The sequence below is a fragment of the Canis lupus genome, chromosome 5 (assembly GCF_011100685.1).
Source record: "Canis lupus familiaris isolate Mischka breed German Shepherd chromosome 5, alternate assembly UU_Cfam_GSD_1.0, whole genome shotgun sequence".
Classification (NCBI taxonomy): domain Eukaryota; kingdom Metazoa; phylum Chordata; class Mammalia; order Carnivora; family Canidae; genus Canis; species Canis lupus.
Window position 1 is genome coordinate 81,558,098 of NC_049226.1, and position 15,556 is coordinate 81,573,653.

Genomic DNA, 15,556 nt, shown 5'->3' on the forward strand with positions numbered 1-15,556 from the left:
GCTCCCTGCATGAAGCCTGCTTCTCCCTCTGACTGTGTCTCTGCCTCTCTCTCTCTCTCTCTCTCATGAATAAACAAAATCTTTAAAAAAAAAAGTGTTTTGGGGTACCTGGGTGGCTCAGTTGATTCGGTATCTGCCTTTGACTCAGGCCATGACCTCAGGGCCCGGAATCAAGTCCTGAGTTGGACTCCCTGCTCAGCAGGGAGTCTGCTTCTCCCTCTCCCTCTGCCTGCCATTCCACCTGCTTGTGCTCTCTCTCTCTGTCTCTTGTCTGTCTCCCACTGTCAAATAAGTAAATTAAAAAAGGATTCAAACAAGATCTATTCAATGTTTGTAGCCATATATATGACTCTTAAATCTTTTATTCTAAAACAGCCTTTTTGGGGAACCTGGGGGGCTCAGTCAGTAGGGTGTCTGCTTCTCCCCCTCCCTCTGCCTGTCACTCCCCCTTCCTTGTGCTCTCTCTGTCAAATAAATAGATAAAATCTTTAAAGATAGATAAATAAATAAAATAAATAAATAAATCAGCCTTTCCTTCTCCTCCCCACCCATTCCATTCCATAGATGGTTAGAGAAACTGTGATATTTGCCTTACATCCTGAATTTAGTTTGTTGCTTTTGATAGTGTGTTGATCTGGTTGTCTTTTGGTGGGGAGATAAAAGCAAGGATAGGAAATTCGTATGTAGCCCAGTGACCCAGCTTAGTGTTACCAATATGGTACAAGTCTACAAGATGGGCTTCTTGATAAGGATGTAATGGGAAATAGATAACGAGGCCTCTGTAGTATTTTAACAAAAGTGATGTACCTGAATCTAACCCTGAAGAATAAAAAGGACAAATTCAGATTGTGAAATCTTCTACAAGTTCTCTAGACTCTTCAAAAATGTCATGAAAGAAAAAATGAGATGAACACTGACAGGATCCTGGATCACAAACAAAACAAAACTACAGCTATACAAAATATAAATGGACCAATTAGGGAAGTTTAAATATGGAACCATATATATTTAAATATATCAATGTGAAGTTTCTTAGGTGTGATAATAGCATTGTGGCTGTCCTTGTTCTTAGGAGATGCAGGCTTAAGTATTTAGGGGTAAAGTATCAGAATGTCTGCAAGTAACTCTCACATAATTTAGCCAAGAATAAAATATATGGGTGTGTATAAATAATTTGGTAAAGCATATTGACAATTCAAGAATACAGATGAAAGTTGCAAGGATGTTTGTTGCACAATTTTATTTTATTTTTTTATTTATTTATTTTTTTTGTTGCACAATTTTAAAGATTTATTTATTTATTCATAAGACACACAGAGAAAAGCTGAGACATAGGTAAAGGGAGAAGCAGGTTCCCTGCGGGGAGCCTGATGCAGGAATGGATCCCAGGACCCCGACAACTCCAGCCCAAGGCCAGAAGCTCAACCACTGAGCCACCCAGGTGCCCCAAAAACATTTCTATTGGCTTGGAATCTTTCAAAAGAAGAAGTTGTGAAAAAATAAAACACCCTTTGCTCTCAGAGTTGCTGGGCACCCTTAGGTTACATTATTACAACGGGGGCACCTTAGATTAGCAGGTCTTACCATAGCTGACATCGACGCCAATCTCCCTTCTTGTCAAGTACTCCCGTTGCAGGAGCCAGGGTTAGAGGCCTCAAGGGCCGGTACCTCCTTCCACGCTCTGAAATTCCAAACACTGGAGAAGGAAGAAAAGGAGAGGATGGCTGGCACCCGAGGCTGGCTTGTCTAGGCGCTGCCTCACCCTGGCACCCTCTGCAGTCTGGCACCGCCCCCTCGTGGCCGCCCGAATGTATGCGGCACCCACGCCCGAAGGTGAGCAGGGCCTGCGGCCTTCGCCCCTACCAGGGCACTCCTGGGGAGAGCTCCCCCTGCCGAAGGCCAGCGCTCCAACAATCCCAGCCTGTTTGCCCTAGGACTGCTTTTTTTTAAAAAAGATTTATTTATTCACTTTAATGAGAGTGGGGAGTGGCAGTGGGAGAGGGAGAGAGAAACTTTAGCAGACTCCTCCCTAAGCTCAGAGCCCCATGTGGGGCTGGGTCTCACCATCCGAGGATCATCACCTGATCCAAAACCAAGAGTCAGAAGCTCAACCCACCACAGCACCCAGGGCCTCCAGGACCAGACATCTTAAAGAACACCAACTAGGAGTCGAGCCTGGTGCAAAGTGCTTTACAGATGTTAACTCACTAAATCCTCACAGCATCAGCTCTTCCTTATACGTGGGACTATGGCAGTCCCCATTTTAAGGACAAAATGAGTGGCAGGGAGGGGAGGTGAAGTGCACAAAGACTGTACAGCTACTGTCACATTTTCTAACTCAGGTCCAATGCTGTGCCCATTACAACACAGTTGCTTCTAATGATGATGATGTGATAATTACAACAAAATAGTGGCAAGACACATCTACAGTGCTTTGAGCCACACACTGTCCAACATGTTAACTCATTTAGTCAACAACAACCCTAGGGGGTAGGTTCTAGTAATGTGCCCATTTTACAGTTGAGGAAATTGAGGTACACAAAATATTAAGAAATTTGTCCCAGGTCACTCAAGAGAGCAAAGTATTGACTAGGAGGGCATCAGGTGGATTTACAATTGTCCATTACCTCTGTCCATAAATTTTTACCAAGCACATACTAGGTGGAGGGCCCTGAGTTAAGATCTGAGTGTGCAGCATGAAGGAGGACAAAATGATGCTATTACCTCGAAACTGAAAAAATTGCAAAGACGAAATCTATTTCCAAGAAATATATTACTGAAAATGAGATCCTCAACAAGGAAAATGGTTTAAATCAGTCAGAAAAAAAAAATACTTGAACGACTGACCACCTGTAGGGGAGAAGAGGATAGCTTAAGTAAATACAAACAGGGTCACTGCAACCTGCCAGCAGGGGTAACACACTGGTAAGCCCTAATTTAAGGTTTAGCTGAACATCTGCTTTGAAGAAAAGTAAAAAGAGGGCACTGCCATTCCCCTGAGAAATTCAGAAAAGGGTAGCATTTTATCTTTTTTTTTTAAGACTTATTTTTTTAGTGGTGAGGTGAGGGGTAGATGGAGGGAATCTCAAGCGGACTCTGCATTGAGCACAGAGCCCCATGTTGGGGCTCAAACTCAGGACCCTGCAATCTTAACCCAAGCCAAAATCAGGAGTTGGAGAGTTGGACATTTTAACCAATTGAACCACCCAGGTCCCCTTCTTCTTCTTCTTTTTCTTCCTTTTTTTTTTTTTTTTGCTTTTGTTTGTTTATTTAGAGAGCTGGAGAGGGGCAAGGGAGAGGGAGAGAATCTAAAGTAGGCTGCACCCCCGGCACAGACCCTGAGAACATGACTTGAGCTCAAATCAAGAGTAGGTGGCTTAACCCACTGAGTCACTCAGGAGTATAGCATGTTAGACATGAATTAAAATTCATACTCTTTTTTTTTTAAGGTTTATTTATTTATTCATGAGAGACAGAGAGAGAGAAAGAGGGAGGCAGAGACACAGGCAGAGGGAGAAGGAGGCTCCACGCAGGGATCCCGATGTGGGACTCGATCCTGGGACTCCAGGATCATGCCCTGGGCTGAAGGCAGGTGCTAAACCACTGAGCCACCCAGGGATACCAAAATTCTTACTCTTAATTAATAAAATTATCTGGGGATTCAATCTGATTTTTAGAGAATGCCATTTGACCACAAATGCAACTAACTCCTTGCGGCCAAGCCTGGGCCTGTGTGAAGCAGCTGCCATGTGGGGCTCTCAGGCTCTCTTCTCCAGTCCTAGGAAAGCCCACTGCCCCCCTACCTGGTCCTCACCATCTCCCTCCTTCTGGTGCTTCCCAAGCCTGCTGCCACACAGGACTTCTTAGGAAGGCTCTAGACTTAGGCCTGCTGCTTTGTTGTGAGAGATACACCCCTTTCTTACTTGGGTGAGACCCTAGGGCAAAGGAGCCATCTCAGGAAACGAGGCCTAGGGATCCTTGGGTGGCGCAGCGGTTTAGCGCCTGCCTTTGGCCCAGGGCGCGATCCTGGAGACCCGGGATCGAATCCCACGTCGGGCTCCCGGTGCATAGAGCTTGCTTCTCCCTCTGCCTATGTCTCTGCCTCTGTGTGTGTGTGTGTGTGTGTGTGTGTGTGTGACTATCATAAAAAAAAAAAAAAAAAAAAAAAAAGGAAGCCAGGCCTAGCACCCACCAGGAGGGCGCCTGTACTGTACTGTCACTGCCGCTGGGGCTGGAGCATATTCTCAGGACCAGCCCAGGACTGCCCCTCTCTGCCAACAACACACTTCTATTTCTTTTCAGCTTACCTGGTCAAACAAGATACTTGTAGAAATTCTGCAGAAAAATGAAGAGCACAAGGTTTTATTTTCATTAAAAAAAAAAAAAACACGCAAAAAAACCCCTGCATCCCTTTATTAAGGTATAACTGATACACTTTAGCTGTACATAATGTATACACTTTGAGTATCATTTTTTTATTGAAAAATAATTGACAATGTTACAATGTTTTATTAGTTTCAGGTGTACACAATATTCAGTGCTCACAGAGATTACTGTAGTCACCATTTGACGTTATGACAATATTATAGACTATATTCCTTTTGCTGTACTTATCATTTCCCTGACTTATTTTTATAACTGGAACTTTGTACCTCTTAATCCTCTTCATCTATTTTGCCTATCCCTACCACCACCTCCCCTCTGGCAACCACCAGTTTTTGTTCTCTGTATTTAAGAATCTGGGGTTTTGGGGCACCTAGGTGGCTCAGCAGTTGAGCATCTGCCTTTTGCTCAGGGCGCGATCCCACAATCTTGGGATCCAGTCCTGCATCAAGCTCCTTGCATGGAGCCTGCTTCTCTCTCTGCCTATGTCTCTGCCTCTCTCTGTGTGTCTCTCATGAATAAATAAATAAAATCTTAAAAAAGAATCTGGAGTTTCATTTTCATTCTTGCTATTCTTGTTACTATTCTGGTTTATATCCTCCATGAAATGTTGTTTGGACATATTTGAGGAAGGGATAAGGCTAGAAAAAAATGGCTAAGAGTCTTGAATAAGCTAGAGGAGAGAGTTTGGAAAAAAATAAAACAAAAACAAAACAAACAGAACATCCCTAAAAGCAGCTGTATTTCTTATAACTCAGATTAGCAGTACTCAAAGTGCAGTCCTTGGACCAGCAGCGTCAGCATTATCTGGGAACTTTTTAGAACTGCTAATGCTTTGGAACCAACCTGCTGAATGAGAAAATAGCAGCCTGGGGCCCAGAAATCTGTTTCAACCAGTGCTCTAAGATATTCTCATGTATGTTCAAATTTGAAAACCACTGTACTACACAATGACCAAATCTCCTGTGAATTCAGTGGTATTTAAAAAATAAATTATATTTCCCTAGCTGTAACAACATTGACTTGTATTTGACGCATAGTAGAAAGAGGAGCCTGTAAAATGCCTGGTGTGGGGACAGAGTCTTCCCACCCATTATCTCTCCTTTAAGTAACATGTAGTATAAAGTCGAGGCATCCAGGTGGGTTGGGCAATGTCAGGGGTGTGATTCCTTAATCTCTACCCGTCAAAGTGTTTGTGTTGTGAAACTGGAAAATAAATTGAAAGGGGGAAAAGACCCAGAATACCCTTCCCGACAGCTAATTTGGCCTGGCTAAAGGTAGGGGTGGGTGGGCATGAAGGAAAGGATTCCTGTAGCTTGTGCAAGATCCCACCTCACTGAGCAACCTAGAGCTCCCAGGAAGGGTTCCCTGGGGGTATTTTTCTGGCTCCCATCCCTCTGTCCCTTGTCCTCCTCTCCGCATCCCTTTCTTTTTTTAAAGATTTTATTCATTTATTCATGAGAGACAGAGAGAGAGAGAGGCAGAGACACAGGCAGAGGGAGAAGCAGGCTCCATGCAGGGAGCCCAACGTGGGACTCGATCCTAGGTCTCCAGGATCACACCCTGGGCTGAAGGTGGCGCTAAACCACTAAGCCACTCAGGCTGCCCTCCCCATCCCTTTCTGTTCTCCTTCTGATCCCCCTAAACCTCTTTCTATCCAGCTCCAGCTTTTTACTCCTCATCTTTCCCTGCACGGCATCCCCTACACAAGCTCCTGGGTCTCTCATTGCTGACTCAGCAGTACAGAGGTCACCACCTCCTTCTGAGCCCTACAGGTCTCTTCAAGGGCCTCAGTGGCAGAGGACAGAGACTGTGCAGGTGGAGGAAGGTGTGCAGAATCCTGCAGGGCCTGCAGGTAGTTCATAAAACTCCCCAGCATGGAAGCTATTTTTGTCCCACGGAAGGGCCCCAATGCCACAAACTTCTTGGCAGATTCACCACCGCAGTTCTGCTGGGTTGCTGGCTCTTTGAGTCAGTGAAGTCACCCTCACCTCTGAATTGGGTCCATGAACCAGGAAATGCCACTGACTTGGCAACCTCTGGGTAGACACAGGGACCATTTCTGGGCAGGAGCGTGGTAGGTGAAAGCCATGCCTTTCCAGAAGCTGTAGAACTGCTTCTAGGTTAGGTTGGGGGTGGTGAGGCATGGTGTCTGTGGCTGTAATATCCTGGGATTTCTCTGGGCCAGGGTTGGCATCCAGCCCATTACCCTCTGGTTCAAGCCAGAACCTTTGACCATCTGGTCAAAGATGAAACTTCATCCCTCTACTGACACCACGACTCCTCCCATAAGAGTCAAATTACCCACTGTGATTCCTGGATTTGGGGCATTTGAGTGTTCAGGAGGCCTTTGACATGTTCTCACTGTCTGAATTAATATTTTTTATTTTGTTCTCTCCATTAGCTTGTTAGATACCTGTGGCATTTTGTTTGGACCATTCTTCCAGTATTTTCTCTGCAAAGGTAAAATGCCTTTTTCTCTTTTGCTGCTTTGAATGCTTTCTAGTCTTTTGTTTTTCAAACATTTTACAACGATGTGACTAAGTACTGTCAACTGTCCCTCTGGGAGAGGAGGCATGAAGTATGGTGGGCTTATCGCAGTGAGCTTCCTTTCTCTTTGGTATCTTGGATCCTCAATTCCTGGCTGCTTTGGGAGCTCTCCAGTGCTTTCAAGTAAATATATTTGTATTTTATACAGCTCTTCTAGCTATTTCTAGTAAAAATAGTTTACAACAAGCTATTCTGTTATAGCTAGCAATGGAAGCATCACTGTCTTGGATTTAATTCTGTATGTTAAAGACATAAATAACACTACTGTTTTATACAGTTAATCATTTAGCTTATTCACATTTGACCACTTTCCTTGGGCTTTATTCTTGTGTCTCCAACCATCCATCTGGGATTATTTTCCTTTTGTGTGAAATACGTTTAGAATTTCCTTTCCTTAGGGTCTGCTCATGATGAAATTCCTGGTTTTAGTAGTATAAAAGGGACTTGTGTCTCCATTCCTGAAAGATTTTTGCTATACAGAGTTCTAGATAGGCACATATTTTAAAAACAATGAAGATGTTATTCCTCATTTATTTAGCTTTCATTAATGCTATTGGGAAGTCAGGTGTTACTTCTCTGAAGTTAATTGACCTTTTTGTCTAATTGCTTTTGAGATTTTTATTTACCTTCTACATTCTATTATTTCACCATGATGTATATAGTTGTGGACTTATTTTTATTTATCCTCTTTGAGTTTCATCGGGCTTCTTCAATCTGTAGCTTGGTACGTCCTTTCATCAGTTCTGGAAAACTCCTAGCCATTAACTCTTCAAATATTTCTTATAGTTTTTCTTTATTTCCCCTGGGAATCTGATTAAACTTATGTTGGGCTTTCCTGCCCAATGGTTTCATGTGTTTTACTTAGCCTTATTTCTGCCTCTTCTGTCTCTTGTCTCTTCATCTCACTGTCTCTGCCCACCAGTTTCTGGACAATTTCTTCTTACCTATATTAGAGATGATTAATTCTTTTGTGTGATTTGCTGTTAGACAGTTTTTTATTTTTAATTACCTATTTTTAAATGTTGTTTGGTCACTTCGCCAAATCTGATATGTCAATTTCTTAAGCTTTCTTGGTTTTGTAGATATTTTTAGCTTATTTTCTCTCTTTAAAAATACAAAAGATTGCAATTTTATATTCTTTCTCTGACAAATCCGGAACTTTTGTGTATTTGTTTTCTGCTATTTCTGCATGTGTTTCATGATGTCTTACTTCCCTGAATATTTGGTTATCTTTGAGAATGTGCTGGAAGTTACTAAGAAAAGGTGTGTGTGTGTGTGTGAATACTTGGATGTTTGAGATGACAACAGCTTTCTTTAAAGTATTTCTATAAGGTATTGTATTTTCATTTGCTTCGGTCAACGCCTGGGCACACCACTAGTCTGGTCCATCCTGAAGGTTAAGGCTCCTTACACCTCCAAGATAACCTGAATTTGGGAGAAGTGCCTATGCCAGTTCAATATTTTCTTGAGGGTACCTTCATTTGTGGTTCTCTGCTCAAATGTGGGGTGATTATTCAGACTCCAAGTTTTCAGCACTTTTATACTTATGTTGTGAGAGAGGCAGTGAGAGCAGGAAGGGGGCAGGGGGAGAATGAGAGAGAGAATCTTAAGCAGGCTCCATGCCCAGCACAGAGCCTAATGTGAGGCTTGATCGCACAACCCTAAGGACATGACCGGAGTCGGAGGCTTAATCGATTGAGCCACCCAGGTGTCCCTACACTTGCGCCCCTTATACTTCAAGTCCGCCAACATTAAAGCTGGGATTCTCAGGTGTCTCTTCAGGCAAGAGCAGCCTAAGTGATGGGTGTATGCACTCCGTCTCTTGCTTCCCCTAGAGTCTGGGTCCTGCTTCTCCACACTCTTGTTAGCTCTCCGCAAGGCTGCCGTTTCTCAACATCTCAACCAGCTCAGATTATTTTCCGTGGGCGAGTGGGCCCAATTACCTAGACCACCACTATTGGGAGTGTGGCCTTCACTCGAGGCTTCATCACCTTCCCTCTGGCCTGCCTGCGCACGACCGTTCCTATCCAGAATGGGGGAGTAGAAAGGAGGAGAGGAAGAGGAGACGCTGCCCGGTTTTACGACCTTGTTTCAGGGGAGTACAAACACACGTCCTCAAGGAAAGCCACACTTCTTCAGAGAGATCAGATACGGTTACCCAGAGTTTCCCCACTTACCTAGAAAATCCCTCCCCGAGCGCCGAGCGCCGGGTCAGCGCCGGAAGACGTCGGCTACGGAGGCGGAAGTGCGCCGCCGCGGAGGCCTTCGGGGAATGTAGTCTCCGGCCGCGCCACGCCTCCCGGGCGCTCCGAGGCCCGAGGTTCGCGCCCGAGCGGACTGCGCTTCCCACCCAGCGCCGTGTAAAGTGGGGGGATGCAAGTGGGCTTCCTTTGACACAGCTTTAGAGGGCACGCCCAGCTCTTCCTGTTATTAATTCGAAATTTGGTGGTGCAAACCCTTCTAACCGGCGTGGTGTCACCATTAAGAGGCCTTCTGACCCCGCGACGCTCTCGTATCCCCCCATCGGGATCCCTGAACCTCAGGGAAAGCAAGTTTGCGCTTCCTTACGGATATAAAACTTACTCTAGACCGCTGTAAAACTCCAAACTCCTACGTTACCGTCAGGTGCCGCATGCCCTGCTCGCTCCGACGCGCGGGTACGCCGGGAGCCCCCCCCCCCCCCGCCCCAACCGGGAGAGATGCGCGGCTGTGTGGCAGCGGCCTTCGGCTTCACCCCAGTGCCCGGCGTCCATTCACAGTGGGGCGCTCTCCTTTCTCTGGGGCCCTGTGCAGCTTTCGCCTTTAAGCCCTCTCCAGGTGGGTCCTGGCCTAGCAGTCCCTGGGATGCAGCCCTAGGTGTGGCTCCTCCCACTCCAACTCCCTTTTCTGGGAGCCTCAGGCAGAGAAAAGGTTTGTCCCGGTTTTCGAGCACACCTCCACCACCCCCCCCCCCCCCCCCCCCCCCCCCCCCCCGCCTTCCCCGGCTTCTGGTTTGGTTAGCTCTCCATTCATTCTCGAGGGCCTTGGTTTGGGTTTCAACCATCAATTATATGGTCGCCCTCTTCAGATCTACTGAAATCTCGTCTTGTGATCTTTTCAGGCCCCTGCCTGTGTTTGGTTCCTTTATACACTCTTCAGGGGTACATGGCAAGCTCTCCCAAGAAGGGGGTCTGTTTGCTGGAATGGACACACCAAGCTCTAGTGATTTCAGATGCCCCTAATATCTCGTTATTATTCTCTTGGTGCCGGAGTCTCCTAGTTCCTGTGAAGAGGGCAGAGGCCTCATCTCAGGACAAGGCCCCTCCTCTCTGGATCTGAACTTTGTTATATGCTAACATGTCAGTGGAGGCCCAAGAGCAAGAGATTCTGTAAATCTTACACCTTCTAGAGACTCCTGTGGGACAGGGCATCCAGGCCTTGTGGTACCCTTTAAAATGCAGGAAAACATGAGATTTTACTTTTGGGGTTTTATCAGCAACTCCAAGCCAATAGAAAAGTTCCTGTCAAAGTACCCGTGATAACTCTTCTGAAAACAAGCATTAACTAACCATCAAGAACAATTGCTAATTGCGTTTCTTAATACATACAGTAAAACAAAAACCCCAATAATTATTACAATGAATACTTATCTGTTCATAGCACAATAAAATACCATGTATATTTTAGGTCCAAATTTCTCAGTTCCTTTATCCATAAAACTGTCCAAAAGTGTTTTTCAGGAACGCCTGGGTGGTTCAGCGGTTGAGTGTCTGCCTTTGGCTCAGGGCGTGATCCTGGATCCTAGGATCGAGTCCCACATCAGGCTCCCTGAGTGGAACGTGCTTCTATCTCTGCCTATGTCTCTGCCTCTTTCTCCCTCTCATAAATCAATCAATCAATCAATCTTTTTAAAAAAGTGCCTTTCCAAAGTTACAAGGTTTTTACTGAAATTTATTAGGAAAAATCAGTTTTCTTCTTCCACCAACTACTGCAAATAATCACTTGGGTTCTATTTCTACTACAGGAAGCCTTCTGCTCTGCTCCCTTGCTCTTCCCCCTTTCTAATTGGTCCCTAAGGAGACATTTATAGGGACTGGCAATGACTTTGCTTGGTCTTGACAGTGCCAAGACCCTTTTCTTTGTTCTTAGGCTTAGATCAGCTTCTCACCCTTGAGAAAATGAATGCCCATTTTCCTTCTCCTAAATCCTTCAGGCATGCTGGATGTACTGGTCAAACAGGCTCCTTCCCTGAGGAACCAAACAGGTGGCTTTGTGGGTTGAGGGACCCGATAAGTGCAAGGAGACAGATTTTAACTGTAAAAGAGTTTAAACATTCAGAGATACATGTAGGACAAATATGTATGCAACATTCTCTTTTGACATGTTAATATTTTGCCATGTTTGCTTTTAAAATGACAGTTTAAGCTTCCTTTTATTCCATCCTACCCTTTTCCCCTGTAGCTCCAGAGGAAACCACTCTGAAGCTGTATTTTAATACTTTCCTACTTTTACTTCATATGAGTTTATTAAAAATGGGTTTTAATATTTTTAAAGTTATAACATCACACTTTATGTATCCCTTATTTTCAACATTAGCCTTAGTAATACAGGTAGAGCCAGTGCAACCATTTATTACATATTTGAGTATTTCCTGTGCTGAGGACACAACACTAAGATACAAATGTTGCTGCCCTGTATCACCAAACTGTTCATTTACTATTTGTGCACTTTTCTGTAGGTTATGCTTCAGTGAAATTTACCCTCCCTCCTCCCCTCCAAATCCCTACTCTCAGTTTACCTTCTAGAGGAGGACATTTAATAATCAAGTAAAATATTTAGGTGGTGCTTGAAGTATTATGGAAAAAAATGAAGCTGAGAAGGGGGATGGGGTGTGCCAAGGAAGAGGCATGCTATTTTGGCAGGGTAGTCAAAAAGGGGCTGTTAAGAAAAATCTTGGGCAAAGATTTTCAGGAGATGATGGACTAAATTATGTGACATGTAGGGCAAATGGACTCCAGAAAAGGGAACAGCAAAAGTACAGACTCTGAGATAGAAGCTTGTTGTGTGTTACTGCAAGGGAGGTCAGTGGGTCCAGAGCAGTGAGAAGAAAGACATGGTGAGTCAGAGAGATAATACCAGGTGGTAGGTGGTAGTAATACTACATAGAGCTTTTACTTTCATTTTTATTCAGTGACATGGAAACCTATTTGAGGACTTTGAGCAGACGAATGACACGATCTTAGATTATTATAGCATCATTCTAGCTGCTAAACTGCAACCACAGGGAGGCAAGGATGGAAGGATAGCTACCAATCAGGAGGCTGTTGCAAATATTTGGGCCAGAGATGGTTGATGATGATGACTTGAGCTAGCGTGGGAAAGGGAACAAGAAAATGGTCATCCGCATCCATCCTGATAGTTAGCAGATGGGACTTACTGAAGCTTGGATGTGGGGTGCAAAAGAAAAGAATCAAGAACGGTTTCCCAGTTTGGGACCTGCGCAACAGGAAAAGTAGGATCTTTTCCCAAAAGGAAAGGCTGAGGAAAGAACATGATTATGATAGGGCTGGGAGGGACAGATTATGAATTAGTTCATCTTTGGACACATTAAATTCAAAGTATGTTAGATATCCAGCAGAGATGTCACATAGCAGTCAATTATGTAAGTCTGGAATCCTGGGCTAGGATACAAACTTTGAGGTTGCCAGCAAGTAGATATATAAGCCATGAGACAGGATGAAAGTCACAATGAGAGTGCCTATAGAAAAAGAGAAGTCTAAAGATTGAGCCCTAGAAGAATTCTCATGTCTGGAGAAACAAACAAAAAACTGGAAGAAGTAGCTACCAATAAAGTACGAGGAAAAGTGTGATAACCCAGAAGCCAAGTGAAAAAAATGTCAAGGGTGAGGAAGTGATGAACTGTACCAAATAATGCTGAAAGGTCAAATAAAATGACTGGAAAAAGACCAGTGCCCTTCAGCCAGAAGAGAAACAAAGACCTGATTAGGAATATTCCTCTTAAGTGAAACAAGAAATGGGAGTGGCAAGTGGAGAGGGATGCAGTACATATATTTACAAATACATATATTTAAGATGAGAAAACTACACCATTGGGAAAGATTCAGTAGACTGGGGGAAAAAAAGATGCTGAGGACACTTCTAAGAACGATGTCCTAGTTTAAGGATAGGATCTAATACAAGAGGAGAGAAGTTGGCCTTAGATAAGAGAACCAAGTGTCACCCGTAGGAAGAGGAAGGAAAGGAAGAACACAGAGACAAGATGCACACAGGTGATAGTAGTTATCTTCTGATTGCTTTCATTTCTCAGTTACCTAGGAAACCAGGCCACCAGCTGAGTGAGGCCTGGGTGAAATGCTGGAGCTTGAGAAGAGAGAAGCTGTAGAATTATAGTTCAGGAGGCTAGGAACTTAGTAGACTGGGACAATGACTGGACTAGGGAAACAAATGCTTGAGGCTGGAAGTCAGGAATTTAAAATGGGACCAGTCACTGTGGCTGTTTTTCTGCAGCCACATCTAGCCATGTGGAGGACAGGAGTGGTATAGGCAGAACTAGAATGTTTTTATTTTTATTTTTGGCAAGATGCTCTGGTTCCTTCATCTTAATATTGCATTAAATTATAAGAATATGCCACAATATATTAATAATTTATTAACCCCTTCACTTACTGATAGACATCTATGCTGTGTCCGTGTCTTTACTATTTCAGACAATGCGGCAATCCTTGCTCATGTTTTTGTGCTCACACAGGAGAATTTCTAATCTAGGATATATATCTAGAAGTGGAATTGCTGGGCCATGAGGTATGCCTAGCTTCACTATTACTGGATATTGCCAAATTACTCTTCCAAATGACTATACCAATTTATCCTCTCGTCAGCAGTGTACACAGGTTCTCATTTTCCCCCTGCCAGACTTCTAAATTTGTGCCAGCCTAATGGGTATGAAATATTATTTTATTGCCTTCTTTTGCAAAATTCTGATTTCAAGATTGAGCACCTTTTCATTTATAAGCCAGCCTTTGTCTAACCACAGATCTCCATTCCATTGCTCACTTAGCAAGATTATATTACATACTTACTAGGTGTCTGCATTGTGATTAGTAGGGGAACAAAAAAGTTACCAAAACATAGACCCTGCTTTCCTGTAACTCACAACCTAGTGTGAGGGAAAAACCAAATAATCACAAATACAAACTGTGGTAACATAAAGCACATTAATAGTAATCTATGAAAATTTAAAAGAGGGTGATCAATTTAGTTGAGATCTATATCTTCAAAAGATAAAAGCAATGTTATTATAAAAACCAATACCAAAACCAATCCAAATGTGACCCTACAGTAAGGGACTTATGGAGCTCTTGGGACTGTATAGTAACATGAAAAATATTTATGAAAAATGGTGCTTTTCAAAAAACTACAAGACTTACTCATAGTATGGGCAAATATAAATAATAACTTGATATATTAAGGTATGAGGGTTATGGGTGATTTTAGGTCATTTAATTTACTAGTCAGGGAAAGTGTTCCAAAGCCCTTTACCATTTTGTCTTTGCTTGGTCTCCAACCTAACCTATCACCGTATCCTTTCATCTACTCCTCCCCCAAACAATGCTGCATTATATGCAGCTCCTTGAACATAACAGGGCTCTGGAGACAAGAGTTAGAGGTAAAAAGCCATGCCTTTGGGAAGCCCCGGTGGCTCAGCGGTTTAGCGCCGCCTTCAGCCCCGCGTCGGGCTCCCTGAATGGAGCCTGCTTCTCCCTCTGCCTGTGTCTCTGCCTCTCTCTCTGTTTCTCATGAATAAATAGATAAATCTTAAAAAAAAAAAATAAATAAAATAAAAAGCTATGCCTTTGTAGCCAGTCCTGGGTTCAAAACCTGAATTTGCATGGGAAATACTACCTTAAGGGAATTAATTTACCTCTCTGGCCACCCCAACCCCCATTAGAAAACAAGGATACATGTATTAGGTTTCTTTAATGCAAACAACAGAAATCTGACAGATTGGCTTAATCAAAAAGGGGTAAATTGGACTGACAGTGTGGAGTCCACTGAATCCCAGGAAGAGTTTCAGAAAGTGAGTCAGGTCCAAGGACCCCAGGATTAGAAATGAGAACACCATCGTGTCAGCTGCATCCTCTTCTAAAACAGACCTCCCCTCTGATAAAGAACTAACTGCACTTTAAGCAGTTCTAGACCTTCACTTTTCCAGCCTAGCAACACAAAATTAAAATATCCCTGCCAAATCTATTTTGAACATTATCTGGCAAAGGACTCTGGCTCAACTAGGTCACAAGCTTGCTCCTAAAACTATCACTGAGCCCCAGGGCTGTTGACTTGTGTTCCTGTGTTGTAACAGAAATGTTATAAGAGAAAGGGAAAAAATGCTGGGCAGAGACAAGAGCTACCATAAGACCTAGAACTAGGAGTTGTAAGGATTAAATGAAATGATGGCTATGACATATTTCACATGATCTCTTTCCAGTAGTACACATTCAATAAATGGTAGCTCGTATTAACTCACCTGACCATGCTGAGTTTAGCAGTTAATCCCTCTTCCTTGACGCACCATATTTTAATCTTAGCCAAGTTCTGAAAACTGAAAAAGACAAAATGACTCCCA

At 43.6% G+C, this 15,556-nt stretch overlaps 1 long non-coding RNA gene across 2 annotated transcripts in view; it reads right to left on the reverse strand.

Annotated features, from left to right (window-relative positions):
* The window catches only part of LOC119871966, a 50,641-nt gene extending 41,468 nt beyond the window's left edge, over nucleotides 1-9,173 (reverse strand). The window contains exons 1-3 of one of the 2 annotated variants that reach the window (XR_005360208.1): nucleotides 9,111-9,173; nucleotides 4,308-4,335; nucleotides 1,585-1,696 (exon numbers count right to left, since the gene is read on the reverse strand). This is a non-coding gene — a long non-coding RNA (uncharacterized LOC119871966). Of the gene's footprint in view, nucleotides 1-1,584; nucleotides 1,697-4,307; nucleotides 4,336-9,110 lie in introns of those variants that run through there. The other variant, XR_005360209.1, reaches the window with a different exon arrangement.
* Nucleotides 9,174-15,556: the final 6,383 nt, after the last annotated feature.